The sequence below is a fragment of the Durio zibethinus genome, chromosome 14 (genome assembly GCF_047325235.1).
Source record: "Durio zibethinus cultivar Kanyao isolate XHJ-2024 chromosome 14, ASM4732523v1, whole genome shotgun sequence".
In the NCBI taxonomy this organism is placed as follows: domain Eukaryota; kingdom Viridiplantae; phylum Streptophyta; class Magnoliopsida; order Malvales; family Malvaceae; genus Durio; species Durio zibethinus.
Genome location: NC_143175.1, coordinates 19,939,904 through 19,959,899, shown reverse-complemented (window position 1 = coordinate 19,959,899; position 19,996 = coordinate 19,939,904). Strand labels below are relative to the sequence as shown.

The following is a 19,996-nucleotide window of genomic DNA, read 5'->3' as shown; positions in this document are numbered from 1 at the left end:
GTTAGCAGGCTACCAACACCATCTGCTGGTTCATTTGGTTTTATTCTCTTCTAAATGATTCTGCAATATTCGGATTGACCTATTTAATTGTTGTCGTAAATTTTCTGACAGATGAAATTATCATTTGAATTGCATCTTTCATGCAGGGTTTTACGTTATGTTTTCAAATCTACTGATGCAACTTTGGCAACTGATCCACTCTGGAACAAGTGGCTGCATCAATGAGCGGGCTCATAAAACAATATGAAAAATGGGACTAATAAAGGACGACAATGGGAACCTCACTGTAGTATTTTGTAGCCAGGTTCAGTTCTTGTGTTCTTTGTACTGAAATAATTTCTTTTAAGTTTTGTCTTTGATTTCCTTTTCTAATTGTTTTGTCTCTTACCACTTTTTTTTTGGGGGCCAGAAGTCTGAAGTTACCGCTTTTATGCATGAAATTTTGAATAGATTTATTTGGTAAGCCACTCACGTGATCTGATTTTTGTATTTAACCTGTTTATATACTCATACATTATACCTTGCGTCTTGTATCCTAGAATTTCGTAAACAAGGAATACCAAGTCTACAGTCTTTGAATGGTTACATTCCTTTATTATGTCTTAATTAAGCTTAGCAAGGTTGATCATACATTTGGTCGTTGAGTGAAAGATGAAATATTGATGATATATGTAGGCTTTGGGGTTTGCTTGCTTGTCCAGTAATTCTGTAGTTTTGAAAGTACGAGTTTACGGCATTCAATTAGAGGTTAGACCGGTTTCAAGGAGAATATGAGCATGAATGATGAAAAAGCTTAAGATATCAATTAACTGTTAAATGCATGGAATGTCGATTGTCAAGTTTTACATTTATTCTCACGCTGCTGTTTTGAGCTATGTCTTTTTCAACGACAACGGAGACAGGTTTTATCATTGATTTGCCTTGGCTCCCTGGCGCTAATTTCCTTAAGCTACTTTAGCTGCGACATATTATTCTGTGAAAGCCCATAATTGTTGATTTTGTTCTGTACTGACGAGAACGTTGCTTGGGATGGTCGATCTTTTACCATGGCTTATGATGAAGCTGCCAGGGCGATATATGGTGAAAAAGAGATCTTGAATGTGCTTCATGATTTGGATTCTAACTCGGTTGCAATTTCTTCAGTTTTACACGCTTTTTTGGGGGGCTACTACTACCACTACTTGTGCTGGTTCTGACTCCATGACTGTTGCATCAAGCAACTCCGAAATTTGTAACAAAAATGTGGGTGGTGGAGGTGAAACAACTAGGACGAATATTGAGTTTCCTGTTCCTTGTGAAGCTCCATGGACAAGTGATGGAAAGAATTTTACTGTGAATGAAGTAGAAGGCGCTAGTGATGTCAAGCAGGCAAAACCAGAAGATGAGTCTATGAAAGGAGACAGATTATAGCTGGCTTGATGGATTGGAGTTCTTTTGTTATATTTCAATGGATTTTACATGAACATGAGTAGTTCATTTTTAGCTTTGTGGGAACTATGAAAGATAAATGAAAAAAAAAAAAGAAAAGAAAAAGAGAGAAATATCCAAATGCATTAGAAGATGGCTATATTCATGGTCCAACACAAGCTAGTGAGGTTACATTGTCATGTCTTCCCATTCAGCTCCTTTTAACAGTATCAACTGAGAATTGCAATTGCCATCAAGGTTTTGGCATTGTTTGAGTTTCACATCTGGGTCATGCCCATTGACCTAATATCTTAATTCTAAGGAAAACTACCATTAATAAAATTATCTCAATTCTTCAGCTGTCAACTGTAAAGATCTTGACATTGAAAAGGATAAATAACTGATGAACCCTAATTGTTCATAATCAAGCCATACACAAGTTTACACATAAATATTTCACTATATCAACAGAAATGGATCAATTATATGCCGTCAAAAGCTCAGTGGCAATCCCAACTTTTAGTATACACTCCTTTCCACCACTCCAGACCCATTCCTCCACCACAAGCTGCCTTCTTATAAATGGAATCGAGAGAAAAATAATTGTGTGACATTACCCTATCTGGTTGTCAGTTGTGTGCTTACCTATGATTTACAAGATGTAACTTTATGCAGAAACTGAAACCTGCTTTGCACTAATTATGTTGCAGATGCAAACTAAATCCTAAGGCTTCATACCCTACAATCTTACTGCCATCCCGAATGCATCTCACACTGAAACATTGTGTTTGATTTCAGCATCTTCTTTGCCAAATTGTGGATATCCTCTCTGCTGGATTCCATTGATATCCATTGAAGCTCTTGCAATCCTCCACTTGATGTAAAATCCTTGGCATTGTCCTCTGCAAGAGGCAGCAGCTTAAGTTGTATTAAAAGTAACTGATACTTGTGTCAACTATGGAAAACTTGGCCAAATGTTGAGTTTATAATCCAAGAATTATAATGGCTTGACTTTGAAAGTCTACCAGGCATAGTGGGTTACAGATGATTACCAGCAGCATAACTAATGGAGTCGGATTTTAGTAAGTACATGTTCTTTAGCAGATGTCATATTTGGTCGTTTCATGTTAGATATTTACCAAAACCCAGCATTCCACAAATGCACACACAAAGGGAAAACAAAGGGCACATCAGAGGTCACAAAAGAAAGAGTATCGTATAGAATTCTAAAGTATATGAGATTCAAAATGTTGCCATGTATAGAATTCTCAATCCTAGAACTTTGTTTACCATTTTGTGCTAAATGACAAAGGGCCAGCTCAGCGTGACGTCTGATTGAAGCTGATGTGGTGTTGGCAACCAATCATTCAAGTGCACCATCTTCCATTAGAAGTAAACGGCCTTTGCGATGTCCTGCAGTGCAACCAAAGTTCATTAGAATTGTGAAGAGAAAAGATGACCTACATAGAATATCTACTTCATACAAGGACATGGATGAACCTTGAACAATTGCTCACGATTCGCATTTAGCAAATTGAGCCATTCCTCTAGCAACCTGTACAACCACATCACTATTCCCTGATCTAACCATTCCCAACAATGCCTGGATGGCTCTGTCTTCTTTTAGCATTGTGTGTAATTTTTCTGTTGAACTATAAAAACATCCAAATTGAACATAAATACAACTGATGATTCACTTCCCTTTTCAATAAGATCTGTTTTCTTAATTTGGATATCAGGCATATAATGAAACATAAGTCACGAACCAGTTACTAATGCTTAAAAAATAAAAGCATTTCAGGATTGAAGCAAATGGACTCCACAGTTGAACTACAGTTTGAACAAATGGATCCTAACCCAGGTGGTACCCACCAACCAGTTAAAGCCTTGGCTCTAGGCAAAGGTCAAACATTCAAACCTTTGTAACAGCTAGGCACATTAACTTTCCAACAATAGCGATAAACCTGCCCACCCCCCCTCCAAAAAAAAATATATATATATATATATATATAGCACCGGTGCACCAGAAAAAGGAGAAAGGCTTACCATTTCCACATAAATTGGCAAGTGCACCAGCTACCATTCTAAGAGTTTGCAGATCGTCTGTTTTGGAAGCTATCTTTGCTAGTAACTGAGCACCTCTTCTGCTCATTATTAGGCCTTGATTCATCTCTGAGAATGTTTTGAAAATAAATTAATCTAGTAAGTCTCTGATACATTATGGAGGAGTTAAAGGTTGTTATTGATTAAATGACACATGCTAAAAGTGTTTTCTTAGCATTTCCATTTAAGTAAGTAGTTTAAAACATTTCAACATGGAGACAATGCATCAATGATAATATGTTCAGAATTTCTCTCAGCAACTGTAAATTTGGAGTAAAAAAACTATATTTATTTGCATATTCAAATATGATATAATCGTTTTCATAAACCTCACATTCCAACAATATTGACATATTCCAATCATCAGAATGCATGCTAAAGCAAGTTAATTCCATTTTCTAAGAAATAAAAATTTATACCCAGCATTTGTTTAACTTAATCTCATAATGGGAGCTCAAGTCAATCAGAAATCATAAATCCAGATTCAAACACGAAAACAATTGAGGACCAGTATTTCAGGAGAATTACCAAATGCAACTTACTAGTTTTCTTTTTCTTTTTTGCTAAATGTTTTTACCTACTAATACAAAATTTTGTTCAGCCATGAAGGAATCAGGATATACCAGATTATCATGACAGTTTCTTGTAAAGATATTTCCAGGAACGAAAGTGGTGATGCTCAGCTCACAACATATGAGAGAGTAAAATATTTTGCTGACATAACTCCAACATTATGATCCATTAGCAAGAGAAGAAATCACGATGATGAACAGGTTTGCATGGACTAGATATGTATGTGTGCTAATTCTTCATATGACAATGTGTTACAATTTTGTAAAAGTAAAAAAAAAAAAAGATACATGGAACATTTTTGGAAAAAGGAAAGGAGATTGAATCCATCATAGATAACCATTAACCAGATTCAAAGTGCATAGCATGCCAAGGGAAGATTGAAAGTCAGATACCATTCATTGCCAAATTGGCAATGGCCCCAGAAACCACTCTAAGAATTGTAGCATTTTGAGATGATCTCAACATTGTAAGCAGAGCATCTAAACCGCCTCCCTCCACAATCTTCTCCTGGTTAACATCTGTGGAATATAAACCTTTAATCAATACCAATTGTTGAACCAGAGAGAGATGATGTAAACTTTCAAAGCAAAGAAGGAACAAAGCATATAAACATGGAAAAAGAGATAGGGAAATAGCTGTGCAGTAAAATCAATCCAAAAACACAAAATTTCATCATAAGATTGTCCAAACATGGTGGAAAAGAATGCAACAATTTATTCATATCCAATCAGAAGGCATATTGTACTCCACCTTCAGCAGCGAGATTGGCTATCAATTTCGCAGCATGGAGTTGCATGTCTGAGTCTTCAGAAGTTAACAACTGTATTATCTTTTGAAGTCTGACTGAATTTAAGAACCAAAAAAATGTAAATCAAGATTGCTCGTCCATTAAGAGAAATATTTTAATAATATATGGTTTTGTTACAGAAGTCTTGCCTTCTTCACATATCTTTGCAATTGTAGCGCTCCGAGCAGATTGTGTTTCCCTTAAAGGGCCTGACTTATTGAGACTCTCTGAGGCCCCAAACACTGAAGTTCCTCTGACATTTCCCTTCATATATGATTTCTTATCCTGTGAAACTTGATAGCATAAAACCCTAAAGCAATAAGAATGTATGTGATGCAGAAAAAGTACAAACAACTTACCTCAAAATCTTTATCACCATCAGGTGCACTTTTTTTAAGCTTTACCAGTTCATGTTCAATAATCTTCCTCAGCTTCTCTTCAACTGACAGTTTTTCTTGCACAGCTTAAAGCTGTTCGCTAATTGTTTCCTATACAATACCAATTTAATTGGGGGGAAAAGCATCAGGGGTAAAACGTCAGGTAGCAACCAACATTGACGGTTCCTTTATTTCGGAACTACTGGATGCCTGCAGTCCAAACAAACTTGAACTAAAAGTTATGTGTGTGGGCATGTGCATAAATACACATGCATGCACACCAATCATACCTTCTCTTGAATCTGATCTTTAAATTCTGCTTTCAGGGATTGTAGTTCATTTACAGTAGATTCATGAAGCTGAGAAATTTCTTGTAACTTCAATCTCAGGACACTGATTTCTTCCTCCCCCTGATTTCACAACAAATTAAGAGAATAGTGCATAGAAGAGTATAGAGAGTAAGTGAATCACTTCCAACAAATCCAGCAAATTAGCTGCAGCAGAATAATGGAAGGAAAAGGCATTTCAGGAATGTTTAACTGCTCAAAACGACTAGACTGCTATTAGTACTACAAACATGCAATGAAGACAATGAGATAAATTCATACAATTAACAATGGAATGAAGCCTCTGACTCTCTCACAGGTCTAAAAACAAATTGTTAGTGAATCTATGCTGTCTAATACAAACAGAAACTACTGACGTTTTGGGTAAAAAATGGCTGGCCAAATTAGGAACATATATAATATTTGACAGAGTTAGCTCTTGTAGCTTCACATCATGCGTTTTCAACCATGCTCTATCATATTACATCCTAATGATTAAAGAAAACTTTCAGCTCTAGACATGGGGCCTCTGATTGAAGAGTGTTCTAAAGTAGGGATGAAAGATAAGCCATGCCATATAGATTGAAGATTTCAGAATGGGAGCAAATGAAAAATAAAACTGCTAGCAAGTCTTCTTTGAAATTTCATATATTTAGAAACACAGATCCTTATAACCATATACGTCCAAAAGTTCAGATGCCTCAATTTTCCTAAATATATTTATAACTATTCTGGAGACATCAAATTCATCAGGAAATACAACTTATGCAGCCATTTGCATGTTACAAGGCCACCACATCTGATTGGACCTGCCTAACAGTTAGGAAAATTTTTTAAATTATTTTCCAGAAGATATTGTAGGGAAAAGGCTCATTTCCATGAAAAATCAATAGAATATCCTCTTTACTAATTCCCCATTCAACGGACATGCTCCCAAATTTTTTTCTGAGTCTGAATGAAAGAGGAAGCAATCATGCCCATAAGTTCTATAGGAATCAATTTTACCAAGATAAAAGTTATCTATTTCTATGTAGCATCAATCAAACACTCAACTCTCCGGTTCCTATCAAAAGCACTGTGGGCTCCTGCAATTCTTATGGAAAATCAGATTGACTAAAATAATTGTTAAAAAAATGACAATAAAATAAAACATAAATAGGGCCAGGAAGGGAAAGAAAAAATAGAAATATTTATCTTATAGCAATTAGAAGTAAGGAGCTATTTAAGGCAAAAAAAAAAAAAAGATCTCACATTTTACATATCAAAATTTGTGGGAGGAGCTTAACCTGCATTGAGTTTTGATAATATGTTAGAAGATTGTTTGTCAAATCCAGTTGTTCTTGTGCAGCTTCAAACCTGGTGTGCTCATCTTCTAATTCATTAGTTAACTCCATTATTTTCTTTTCATACATCCGAGTTATTTCAGCAAGATCCTTCTGATATTTAGAATTCTCCATCTCATGTTGCTATTAGCAATACGAATATACAATTAGGCTTCACATATAATCTTACAAAACAAAACTCAAGGAATCAGTGAAAAAATAATAATAATGGTTAACACAGATGTGAGGACCAGGGACCTTTTCCAATAATCAGAGGACAAACTACCAACCTGAATTAGTTTTTGATGGTCATCTGATAGCTTTTTCATTGCATCTGGCTGTTCTTCAGCACTTTCAGACTGGGCACGCTCAACTTCTATTTGCTTGACCAACTCAGCTATCTTTCTCGTACATCTCAGTGGTATCAAACAGTACTTTCTGATATGTTGAATTTTCAAGCTGTTGTTGCTACTAACAATCAAAAGAACAGCATAATTACTCTTGTTTTTAGGATAATTAAAAAAACAGCATAAATACTCATGTAGAGAGGACAAGTTGGGGGTTGGGGTGTATATGGACTGCAGAGTTACATACACAACCTATACGGTTTAAGTCTAAACTAATGCAAAAGAATAAGATTCTAAAATTATATAGTAAAGCTTTTGTGAGTATATTTTGCCAAATTGTGCAGTTGCATCCTTAGAACTAACATAGAGTGAAAGTTTTATCCATTTAAAAAGTTTGAGCATCCTGTCAACCAGAGCCCTCCAAGACTGAAGCCATTGCATAAAGTATTTCAAAGTCATAATCATAAATTCAGGTGTAATTTTCTATGCTCATAATTATGTTCACCAACATGATAAATTGAATCATACCTATAGTCCAAATGGAATAGATTTGAACCTTTCAGTGGCATCAGCCCCTTACTTTGGCCTTTTTGATAACCTTGACCTTGCTATCATTAAGAAAAGTAAGACAAGGTTTTTTCCCTTATTCTTTATATCTTTTTCCACAAAGCATTTGATTTAACATGAAAGAGATACTATGAAACCTAAGTTCCAAGATTTTAATTTTTTTTTTTTAAGTTCAACACATGCACAAAAGGTTCCTATAATTTCTTAATGTTCCACAAGAAAAATTAAATATCAAAGTTAGGAACACTGATGAATTAAGAAATATGGGACAAAATTTCAGTATAATTATGATTCATTCCTAAATCAAATCTGTTTGCACCCACCACAGATGAAGATTCTTGGTACAAAGTTGAATTTAGGGTACTCCTAAAGACCAAAACATTATGAGAAAAGCTTTTATAGACTAAAAAGAGACACAACGGAATGCTGTCAGCAAGAAAACTTTTAGTTTATTAACCAAACACCCCAGAGACTTGCATGGATCATATAACCTAAAAATAAATAGAAAAACAGCCACAGCAAATTTTTATCAAACAGAATTACCTTGCGCTGCTTTAACTCATTTCTAGAGCTGCAATTTTATCTTGCATCGAAGAGTTGTGATCTTTCTGGCAGTTTAATTCAGCTAAAATGCCTTTCATATCCAATTCCAAGTGAGAATTTTCCTTCTCTAAAACCTGCAAAGGAATATCATATGATAGAAAATTTGAATATCAGATTCAAACAGGACAGGATATTAATGTTATTTTAAAAGATAAAATGTTAGAAAAAAAAAAAAAAAGGAAAAAATTTTCTAAGTATTAATTATAATTAGAAAACAAAATAGGAGAGCAAACTACCTCAGACCTTGTGACTAGATTCTTTCTTGTCTCATAAAAAGAATCTTGACATTCATGCAGTTGTTTTTCCAAATCATATTTGTCCCTCTCCCTCAACTTCTGTTGCCTATCAATGTCTGCAGTAACATGGTGTACTTGAGTCTCAAGCTTCCGGCATAAACTTTCATAATCAAACTCTTCTTTAAACTTTACCACATTTACAATTTTCATTGCCTGCAAAAACAAGATATTAAGCTGCCTCATGAAAAGATAATATAATATAAACAGATTGCATTTGTTCATAAACATTGATACAAGCATTTTGCTATAATGCAGAACAGATACATAAATTCAGACACATATATGCATGCACACATGGATGCACGTGGTACATACAACATATATACATATTAAAGAGCAATGTAGGACATTTCTAAAATAAAGAATCCCACCTCAGCTTTGACACACCCTAGCTTTTCATTTTACTAATGTTTAGTCATACAGCATAAGCTTTGGTTGGCTCCAAAAAGTAGGGAACTGATACCTATCTGACCATAAGTAGCAGGACAGCTCGATTTGTGTGCCTGTTAGAATATTTCCACACTTAATAAGCTGCTATAGGGGATTCTCACTAAAATCCTGTCACAGTTGATGCCTATCACAGTTGATGAACCGTGGGAAAACACTTATTTACAGCTGGTTGTAATCTTATAATCTGTATATTTATATTTGTATCCCTAGAATTAAGTATTCGTATCCCTAGAATTAAGGACAAAAAATTAGGATAGACAATCCCTCAATTATAGGATCAGTTTTAGGAAGGTTTATTTTCCTAGTTTACCCACTGGTTAGTTGTATATAAACCTAAGGTGCTTGTATAATTCTTAATAAGCAGTTTTTCAATATAAATTCAGTTTTACTCTTAAATTTTCCACACAATTTTACTTCTTAGTTTTTCCACATGGTATTAGCGCTTTGGGCTCTTCTTTGGAAGAAAATTTTTTCAGCCTTCATTGCTGAATTCTATTTCAGGCCTTCATAGCCAAATCTTGTTAAATATTTCAATCTTATTTTTTCCTTCTTTGGCCTTCATTGCCTACAATTGTCTCTGGTTAAACCTTTACTATCAAGACTCATTTCAGTCCTGACAAAGATAACCATGCTATTAATAGCAGAATCTGCCACAACTACCCGATTTGAGGAAATGACAACTAGTAAAACTATCGGAGTTTGCGGAAGTCTTAGGAACAAAGAGAGCTGGACAAAGAAGAGATTAAGAAACTAAGAAGCCTATTGAAAACTTTTGAAAAGCCTACTGAAGTATGTTCTTTAGGTAAGGTCTCTAGTTCAGGTAAAGCTTCTGGTTCTCATAGATTAAATATCTCGATTAAGCTTATTACAAATTCTTAAGTCATTGACTCAAGAGCCACAGACCACATGATACATTCCTCATAGAAGTTTAATACATATACACTATGTCCTAGTAATCACAAAATTATTATTGCAGATGGTTCACTTACTATAGTGGTAGGATTAGGGGATGTTCAAATTAATCCCTCACTTGTTCTTAAAAATGTTCATCTTCCCAAATTGTCTACTAATCTGATATCTATACAAAAACTTACTAAAGATATGAATTGCAAAGTGGCTTTTTAGCCCTCCTATTATGAATTTCAAGACCAGAGTTCAAGAAAAAAGATTGGACTTGCTAAGGAGAAGGATGGACTATACTATCTTGAGACATCAAACAACACAAGCAATATAAAAAATAGTTTACCTTTGTCATTTCTTTCTGAAAAATCTCTCAATAAAGACAATCTGGCTTTATCATTTTCGCCTTGGATATCCTTCTTTTGGAACTTTGAAAAACATATTGCCTTCTTTGTTCAAAGGATTAAATGTCGAAAATTTTCATTGTGATATTTGTGAACTTGCAAAGCATAGACGTGTGTCTTTTCTAATTAGCAATAAAAGAAGTTCTACTCTTTTTTACTCGATTCATAGTGACATATGGAGTCCCTTTACAATTCCTAATATTTCTAGTGCAAGGTGGTTTGTTTCTTTCATAAATGACTGTACCAAGGTCTCTTGGATATTTTTACTTAAATTCAAATCAAATGTGAATAGTATATTTTTAAGCTTCCAAAACATGATCCAAAATCGATTCGGAGTGAAAATCAAGAGATTTAGGTCTAATAATGCAAGAGACTATTTCCAAAAAGAAGGGATCATCCATAAGTATCTTGTGTTAATACTTCACAACAAAAGAGAGTGGCAAAGAGGAAAAACAACCATTTACTAGCCACAATCTGAGCTTTACTTTTTCAAGCAAACGTACCCAAATTCTACTGAGGGGAAGCTGTTCTCATTGCTACACGCATTATAAATAGGTTACCTTCAAAGGTTTTGGGATTTAAAACTCCTATGGAACTACTCTCACAATTCTATCCCAACTTTAATACCATAAACAACCTCACACCTAGAATATTTGATTGTACATCATTTGTTCATATTCATAGTCATAATAGGGGGAAGTTGGATCCTAGAGCAGTTAAGTGCATTGTTATGGGATATTCATCAACTCATAAAAGGTATAAGTGCTATCATCCTCCTACCAAAAAATTCTGTATGTCTGCAAATATCACTTTTGAAGAAAGTAAACCATTTTTTACTTAACCTTATCTTCAGGGGGAGACTTCATTTATGGAAGATAAGGATAAAAACTTCTTTTTGCTTGATGTGTCCTTTTCTTCAACATTTTCACCCACTAATTCTTCTGAGTCTAAACATGTTTCTTCTAAATCCAAGTCAAACACTAAATTTGAATATGAACTCATTCTAAACATAGAAGATGTGACAAAAGATAATATTGTTCTTGATTCAATGAAGGAATTACAGATGTACTCAAGAAGGAAAGTTCCAAATCTTGAACCGATATAAGTCCAAGAACCTAATCCTAACTCTGAAAATAAGGTAACTATAGTCTCTGACTTTATTTCTCAAAATGAGCATGACTCTTCTAAAACTATAACTAGTGATTATACTCTGCTTATTGCCATTAGGAAAGGAACCAAAGAATGTACTAAGCATCCACTATACCCAATCTCTAATTTTGTGTCATTTGAAAAATTCTCACCATCCCACAAAAATTTCCTTATGAGTCTAAACGCTATTTCTATTCTAACTACATTATCCTAGGCATCATCCAACGAAAAATGGAAGCAAGTCATGAAAATAGAAATGGAGGCCTTAGAGAAAAATAAGACATGGGAACTGGTAGAGTTGCCTAAAGGAAAAAATCTAGTTGAATGTAAATGGGTTTTCACTGTAAAATACAAAGTGGATGGTACCATTAAAAGGTTGGTGGCTAAGGGCTACACTCAAACTTATGGAGTGGATTATCAGGAAATTTTTGCTCCAGTTGACAAAATAAATACAGTTAGGATTTTGTTATCTTTGGCTGCAAATTACAATTGGCAGCGTCAACAATTTGATGTAAAAAATGTTTTTCTACATGGTGATTTGGAAAAAGATATATATATGAAGGTTCCACTAGGATTTGGACGTCATCTAGAAGCAAACAAAGTATGCAAGCTAAAAAAGGCTTTATATGGCCTTAAACAATCTCCTGGGCTTGGTTCGGGAGATTTGCCAAAGTAATGCTAGCAATGGGATATAAGCAGAGTCAAAGAGATCACACATTGTTTATCAAGCACTTGGATTTAGGGAGAGTCACGGTTCTATTAGTGTATATTGACAATATAATTGTAACCGGAGATGATGAAAAAGAGAGAGAATCTTTAAAATAATGTTTGGCTAGAGTATTTAAAATAAAAGAGCTAGGGAGATTAAATACTTACTAGAAATTGAAGTAACTCACTCACGGCATGGTATTTTCATCTCACAACAGAAATATGTGATGGATCTTTTGAAGGAAACTAGGAAGCTCGCAAGTAAACCTACAAAAACCCCACAAATCCTAATCATAAACTTAGAGAGGCTAATGAAAATGCTGCAATAGATAGAGAGATATACCAAAGATTAGTTGAAAGACTCATTTATCTCTCACATACTAGACTTAATATAGCATATGTTATGAGTGTGATAAATCAATTTATGCATAGTCCTAAAGAAGTGCACCTACAGGCTATTTACCATGTATCACACTATTTGAAGGCCGATCCTAGGAAAGGTATCTTATTCAAAAGAAATTTGGGCTGATTCTAGAAGCATATACAGATGCAAATTATGCAAGTTCAGTAATTGATAGAAGATCCATCTCAAGCTACTGCACTTTCCTAAGTGGTAATCTTGTGACTTGGAGGAGTAAAAAATAGAATGTGGTGGCAAGATCAACTGCTAAAGTAGAGTTCAGAGTAATGGCTTAAGGAATTTGTGAACTACTATGGTTAAAGATTATCCTAGAAGACTTGAAGATCAAGTGGGATGGACGAATGAGACTCTACTCTGATAACAAGTCTGCAATAAGCATTGCACAAAATCCTGTGCAACATGATAGAACAAAACACATTGAAGTAGACCAGCACTTCATAAAGGAGAAACTAGATAGTGGGTTGATTTGTACACCATATATATCAACCAAGGGTCAATTTGCAGATGTATTGACTAAAGATCTCAACAATGCAACATTTCAAGAAATTATTTCCAAGTTGGGAATGGAAAACACTTATTTACCAACTTAAGGGGGAGTGTGGAAAAACACTAATTTACAATTGGTTGTAATCTTGTAATCTGTATATTTATATTTGTATCTCTAGAATTAAAGACAGAAAATTAGGATAGACAATCCCTCAATTATAAGATCAGTTTTAGGAAGATTTAATTTCCTAGTTTACCCACCAGTTAGTTGTATATAAATCTAAGGTGATTGTATAATTCTTAATAAGCAGTTTTTCAATATACATTAAGTTTTACTCTTAGTTTTCCACACAATTTTATTTCTTAGTTTTTCCACATGAACATTATTCTTAGTTAGCTCAAAGGAGCAGGTATAAACCCTCAGAAGCTATATCCTTCCACAATTCAGTTAATGCATGAAGATGACTTACTCATAAGACCTACTGCAACATCTTCCTCCAACTATAACCAATTTATTTCATTTTTGTTGTATAAATCAATGCAATGCCTTTTCAATTCAATTAAAAAGAAGAAAACAGTATCCGGCTCAAAAAAGCCTACTCCAACTATTTACAGCTGAGTGGAAATCTACAAAACCAGGAAGAATTCTAAGATTGAAAAATCCAGAATGTATGTCACATGTATCAACTTACAAGAAAAGCTAAAATGCCATAGCAAAAAAAAAAGGAAAGAGGGGGGAAGAGAGGTTTGTCGATAATTAGACAATAATATTCCATGTATTTGACAAGAGAATTCCTCAACTTTTAAATTGCAATATTCTTCATATACTCACCCTCTGCCCAAACATAATTGTGCTAGTGGTCTCTGCATGATGTCATGAAGATGGCCCAATTGTTATTATAAGTGAAGCCCCAGCAGAGCCTATTCATTTACAGATGAATCTCATAAGAATATTAGAAAATTAAACCAACAACCACATTAGGATAAAATGACTAATAATGCATACAGAATGTGCTTACTTAATTTAAACTTAAGTGTCCTTTTGCTGAGCATTTTGAAAAAAGTAATTTAGAATATAGAGGAACATATCAAGGTATAAACATATTAATTAAGAAAAGCTATATATATTATAACTATTGCAATACTAGAGAAAACTATAGAAACAGTTATATACTAATGTGACAGATGATTCACATCACAGATTGAGTGTCCTGTTCCAAAAACTTCATGTTTTGATAAAGGCATTACGAGAAACAAAAAGACAGACCATAAAGTAAAGAGTTCCATACCAACCTCCTAAAGAATCACATAGCAATCTTGTAAGTTTAGAATCCCTCATTGGTATAAGAGGACTGTTCTCAGCTAATGCATTTATGCATTTGCCCAGAGAAGTTAGACAGAGATTAATAAACTTAGACTCTTCAAGCAATAGGCCTTCACTGCCTGCAACATGGGTAAACGGTTATGCAAGCTTTTGAACGGTGATTTGATAAAATAATGCTCCTACTTTCAGTTGTTTAACACTCAAAGAAACAAGAGATTTCGAAACCAGTTATATAAAAATTTTAGTCTACTAAGAAAACATGCACAAAAACTGAGTATAAGACATTGTACAAAATAAAACATAAAAGTGAAACAAGAGATATTCGAAACCAGTTATATAAAACTTTTAGTCTAGTAAGAAAACATACACAAAAACTGAGTATAAGACATTGTACAAAATAAAACATAGATGTTAAAGGCAAGATGTGTTGGAGTATGCATTTAATCTATGTGTAAAAATATCAAGCATCAAGGACAAACCAGATTTGTCTAATCTTTCAGAACCCACAAGATCCATAATCAGCAACTTGCTTTTCCTAACCACAGGTATATTTTTTCCTGTTTTCTTATCTTGAGAGCTAATATCATCTTCCACTCTTTCAGGGACAGACCTCCAGATAGAAACCTAACAGATAAATGAGTTCAGGGCCTTTTAATACTTTTCTTAATCTTCTTTTTCCTTCTTTTTGTTATTCAAATTAAAAACATTGTTAAAATAGTCACTGCAAAATTAAAGGCAAGCATTAATCAAGAGAATCCCAACTTCTAATGCAAACTTACCATTAGAATGGCATGGCTACGTGAAGATTCTGTATTTAACTTTGTATTAGCTGCATGACGATTAGCCTCACCAATTTGCAGTAGCTCTAGAAAATGATCTAGATCTTGAATCTTAACCGTAAGAGCACCAGGCAATGACACTTCCCCAGTCTGGGGTCCTCATTAATAGGGATATTTGTCTTTTCTGGTGCAAGCAAATCTTGTATAGATTCCATATGCAACTGGATTAAAAAAAATTAAAATACAAAATTAAAAAGGGTGATCATTCATCCAAAAATTTATCAGTATAACAGGAGTGAGCACATAAAATAATAGTTTAAGGATGGCACCCATGAAAAAACTAACAATCTGGCAACATATATGGTCTAGAGTTAACATTTAGTTTGGTTACAAGTTACAAAAGTACACACATCCATGTTTGACTACTAAATGAAAGTGAGGTCTGTGTGTGTTTCCATCATTGAATACTAAAAGATAACTGGAAAATAAAGGAATAATGCAGATACAAGCTTTTGATACAAATGATATTCATCTACTGTGCCATCCTCTAAAACTCCAAAGAAGAAGCATATTTGTCCACAAGCTTTGACACCATAAATATGCCCATTTAATATCACCATAAAGGAGAATAAGGCATGGTGGGTTCCTTCATCCAATTAGTTCTTCTTTTGAATTTCCAAGCTTTCCTGTGAGCTTAGTTGTTATAAACTTCACAAAATTTTTACTGCATTGTGAATTGTTTTATGATGTAGATACCAATGAACCTGCAAACACAATATACCAACTACATGCTGTTTGGGTCAACACAAGGCACTTGAATGTACTGTGTTTTCAGTTGATTTTGAGATCTTTTAGATGATGCAGGCAGAAATTGACAAAATTTTAGGGTTCTTAGCATTGAACTTTAAGAGCCAAATGGGGTTCAAAGTTTCTTATTCCATCAACTTAGTAATCCATTTTCATTCACATTTTAAGGGCTTTGATTTTGAAGCCTGGTAGCTGAACAGGGTTATGTCTTCTCTTAATTAGTGTTGCTTGCTACTTCTTGGCTATTCACAAATCTTAGTAGACTAGATCATGTTTCTCTCTATATCACTATTATCTTTTTGTTTTCCTTCTGCATAACTTCCATCTCGCTAAAATTCAACTCAAAAGTCAAAACAACAAACGGAAACATGCCTATTAAGGAGATAAAGCATCCAACAATAAATATATCTCACTCTAATATACGGCTATTTATTGTGGAAGAAAACACACCTCAACAGCGAATTTAATTTAGAACCATGACACAAGTGCCTATAAATTAACATGCCCCAAGACACCAAAGAATGCAACATGAATCTTACCTGCAAATAGGACACTTCCACAGTGTCAGAAGCAATGGATATGTTGGCCACTTTGTCCTTTACTTTGTCCTTTAGAGCACTAACCATAATACCACGTTCAGATGCATCATCTTTACCAAGTCTGCCAAGTGTAAAAGTTTTGCCAGTGCCTGTTTGACCATAAGCCATAACTGTGCCATTATAACCACTCAATACACTCTGCAAAACCATATTAAAATCAACAAAAATAATTATCAAATCATACTTGAAACCAAACAATCTCAGAAGGAGGAAATGACCAATTATAAACTGAAAATGAGTAAGAGGATTAAGTCACATGCATTGAGTTTTCAAGATTGGTATCTAGTCAAATCCACAAGTTAGAAAGAACTCTGCTGCCTTAAGACATTTCTCACTCACCTCAACTACAAGTTTTGCAACCACTTCATAAACACGCTTCTGAGAGGCAGTTTCTGTGAAGACTTCATCAAATTTGTAAGATTCAGAACTCTAGTTGTTTTTTCGCAACCTTAACTGCTTCAGCTACGTTGCTCTGGGAAAAAAATAATAAAAAAAAAAGATCAATCTAAGATTCCAGTGGTTGACCAACATGGGGAGTCCAGAATATTGCAAAAACAAGATAATTATGATAGAACTATGAAACCATTCTATGAACCAGAATTAAGCATGCTTTGATAATTTACAACACCAAGAAAAAAGCCTTATGAATTTGTAATAGACCTATAAATTACCTCTGGCTGCAATTCAACACAGTCAGCAAAATCAGAATCTGAAAGAAGATCCTCAGCATTTCTTGGTCGAAGTCTGACAGTAACTCTCACCCTTCCAGAATCTGTGAACCAAGTTCAAAATCAAGGAAATTTCAAAAAGATACTTTAATCAAATGAAAGCTAGTAACCAGAAAAAGATAGCAGGTTTCACTCCTTCAACAAAGCAAGAACTCTTTCTATAAAGCCCATATCTTGAAGTCCTCTTTGCTAATAATTTAGCATGCTTAACAAATAATCATCGAAGGGTATCATTATAAAAATGAAAATCAATATCTCCCTATCATTCCAAGGCGAAATCCCACTAAAAGGGATTCTGAGAACTTCATTTTCAAGATTTTTTTTCCTGACAAATGCTAATGAAATCTTAAACTAAAAGCATTCTTTTTCCCTTATTAAAGTTTACAAACTGAAAACCAAAAGATATTGCAAACTTTAAACCCAAAAGACCCCTTGAATTCATAATTGTTTGGACATAACTACATCTCTCCTTAAAATGAAACAAAATTCCTACCAACAAGCATAATCATTAAGATGAAGAAAATTGTTGATATTCCAATTCCACATTTTAGACATGATAGAGTTGAAAACATTCAAGTTAACTTCCAAAGCTCGTGTTTTTAGCCTGGTTTCATTCCAGCATTTGTTTATCCTAGAAATACGAAATAGTTCCCACATTTTTATATTACCTCTCAAAATTTTTTTTTTTTTTCACAAATGAGGAAGGCCAAGAGGGAAAAGAGAAATAGCCCATCGATTTTCCCCCCGCTTTATGATTTGACACTGAAACTATGCTTATAAGAGACAAAATTGAGAGCAAACAAGCATAAGAGCAGCAAATAAATAAACAATCATTATTATCATTCCACAAAAGTTAATCTGAAACTCAAGAATAAACACATTTTAAGCAAGGCAAAAACAAACCTTTATCCAGAAGCAAGAAAATAATACCAAAAAAAAAAACGAAAACTTTATATGCAAAACTGAAGCAAAAGAAGAGATAGGGGAAGAAAACCATTGTCATCATCACAGTCACTAGAATGAAAACGAGAAGTTGGAGTAACTGAACGTCTAGAAGAAGAAGGAGGAGGAGGAGGTTTGGTGTCCTTTGAGCGAAGAAACTGTTGCCCATTATTTAAACTTCTCGTTAACGAATTCCCACCATGGCTAAGACTTTGTTGTTGCTGGGTAATTCTTCGCCTTTCAGCCCTTTGTGCTGGTCACAAACCAGAACTTGTTGTAGCCATTGTCAGAGTGAAAAAAAAAAAAGGGAATAAATTCCAAGAAAAAATGGGGTTTAGCTAAACAGGGTTGTTCTTAAAGAGATGGCTTTTTTCATTTTGGCTTTTGAGAAGTCCTTGTTTGGAAAGCAGTTGAGGCCGGCGCGATACCAGAGAACGAAATGGGGGCTCCCTCTCGCTTTGTAGGTTAGTGGGTAGTTTGTTCTGTTGCTCGTGATAAAACGTCTATGGAATAGGGGCCGCCGGCGAAGCTCAGCAGAGTCATATGGCTTTAAGGAAATCTACTTTCTGTCGAAAGAGGTGTGTCACCGTTGTTGTTACTTTTTTAATTTCTTTACTTTTTGAATTTCAAAAGGCTTGAGTTTAAGAGCTACCCTTTAAAAAAAAAATTGCCTTTACATTGTTTTTTCAATCATTTTGGAAAGAATATTATAATTAGTGTATATATTGATGGTAATATTTTATTATTAAGTAAATATTAATTTTTAAAATAAATGTATAAAAATTAAAATTTTTTTAATTTTTTTTAAATATTATTATCTAATTTATTTTATTAATAAACTATTATTATTTAATTTATTAACAATATATAAAATATATATACTATAATATTAAATATAAACTAAAAAAAAGTTAATTGATTTGAATAAGAATTAGTATTACTTTTTTTATTTGATTTAATTAAAAATTTATTAAAAACTTCCTGAATTTTATTATTTTATTTAAATAATTTTTTATATTTTTCATTGAAATAAAATCATTACTTTTTAGTTTATACTCAAATAGATCATTAATATTTAATTTATATCTAAATAAATATTTTTTTCATAATAAATATTGATTTTTTAATTTGTTTTTAAATAAATTCGTAGTATAAGATTTCAGTTTATATATATATATATATAGATCAAAACTTATTATATGATTTAAACATCGCATGTGAACTAACAAATTTATCATGAAGAAACAAAAATGAAAGCAGCGCTAGTTTTATATATAATTATGATAAATTTTTAAAAATACATTAAATTTAAAATCAATTGTTGATAAATAAAGCGTGTCGTTATAATATTGTAGCGTTTACCACGGTACAAAAGTAAGCAAAACAAAAAAAAAATTCTGTTGTTAACATTTTTATTATGAAACTAAACTTTTATCGACTTGTAGTTGCATTTTCTAGAAGAAAATAAAAAAAAAAAATGTATTCTTTTTGCTCTTTAGACCAAGTCGGACCTCATATCGATGTTTGCGTTGGATTTTTCCACGTTGACTAAACATACACAAAAATAATTTATTAATATATTTTTAAATTA

The 19,996-nt window shown here is 33.6% G+C and overlaps 1 pseudogene across 1 annotated transcript; it reads right to left on the bottom strand.

Moving 5' to 3' along the window:
• Positions 1-1,528: 1,528 nt before the first annotated feature.
• LOC111293971 (kinesin-like protein KIN-UC) lies at positions 1,529-19,038 on the bottom strand (annotated as a pseudogene). Its single transcript, XR_016327663.1, has 21 exons — positions 18,458-19,038; positions 17,407-17,507; positions 17,075-17,197; positions 16,676-16,873; positions 15,330-15,550; positions 15,030-15,174; positions 14,520-14,669; positions 14,059-14,147; positions 8,649-8,861; positions 8,353-8,486; positions 7,186-7,363; positions 6,860-7,039; positions 5,538-5,657; positions 5,230-5,358; positions 5,020-5,155; positions 4,834-4,926; positions 4,476-4,601; positions 3,454-3,579; positions 2,908-3,051; positions 2,698-2,820; positions 1,529-2,309 (listed from the first exon to the last, which is right to left on the bottom strand). The product of XR_016327663.1 is annotated as a kinesin-like protein KIN-UC (transcript).
• Positions 19,039-19,996: the final 958 nt, after the last annotated feature.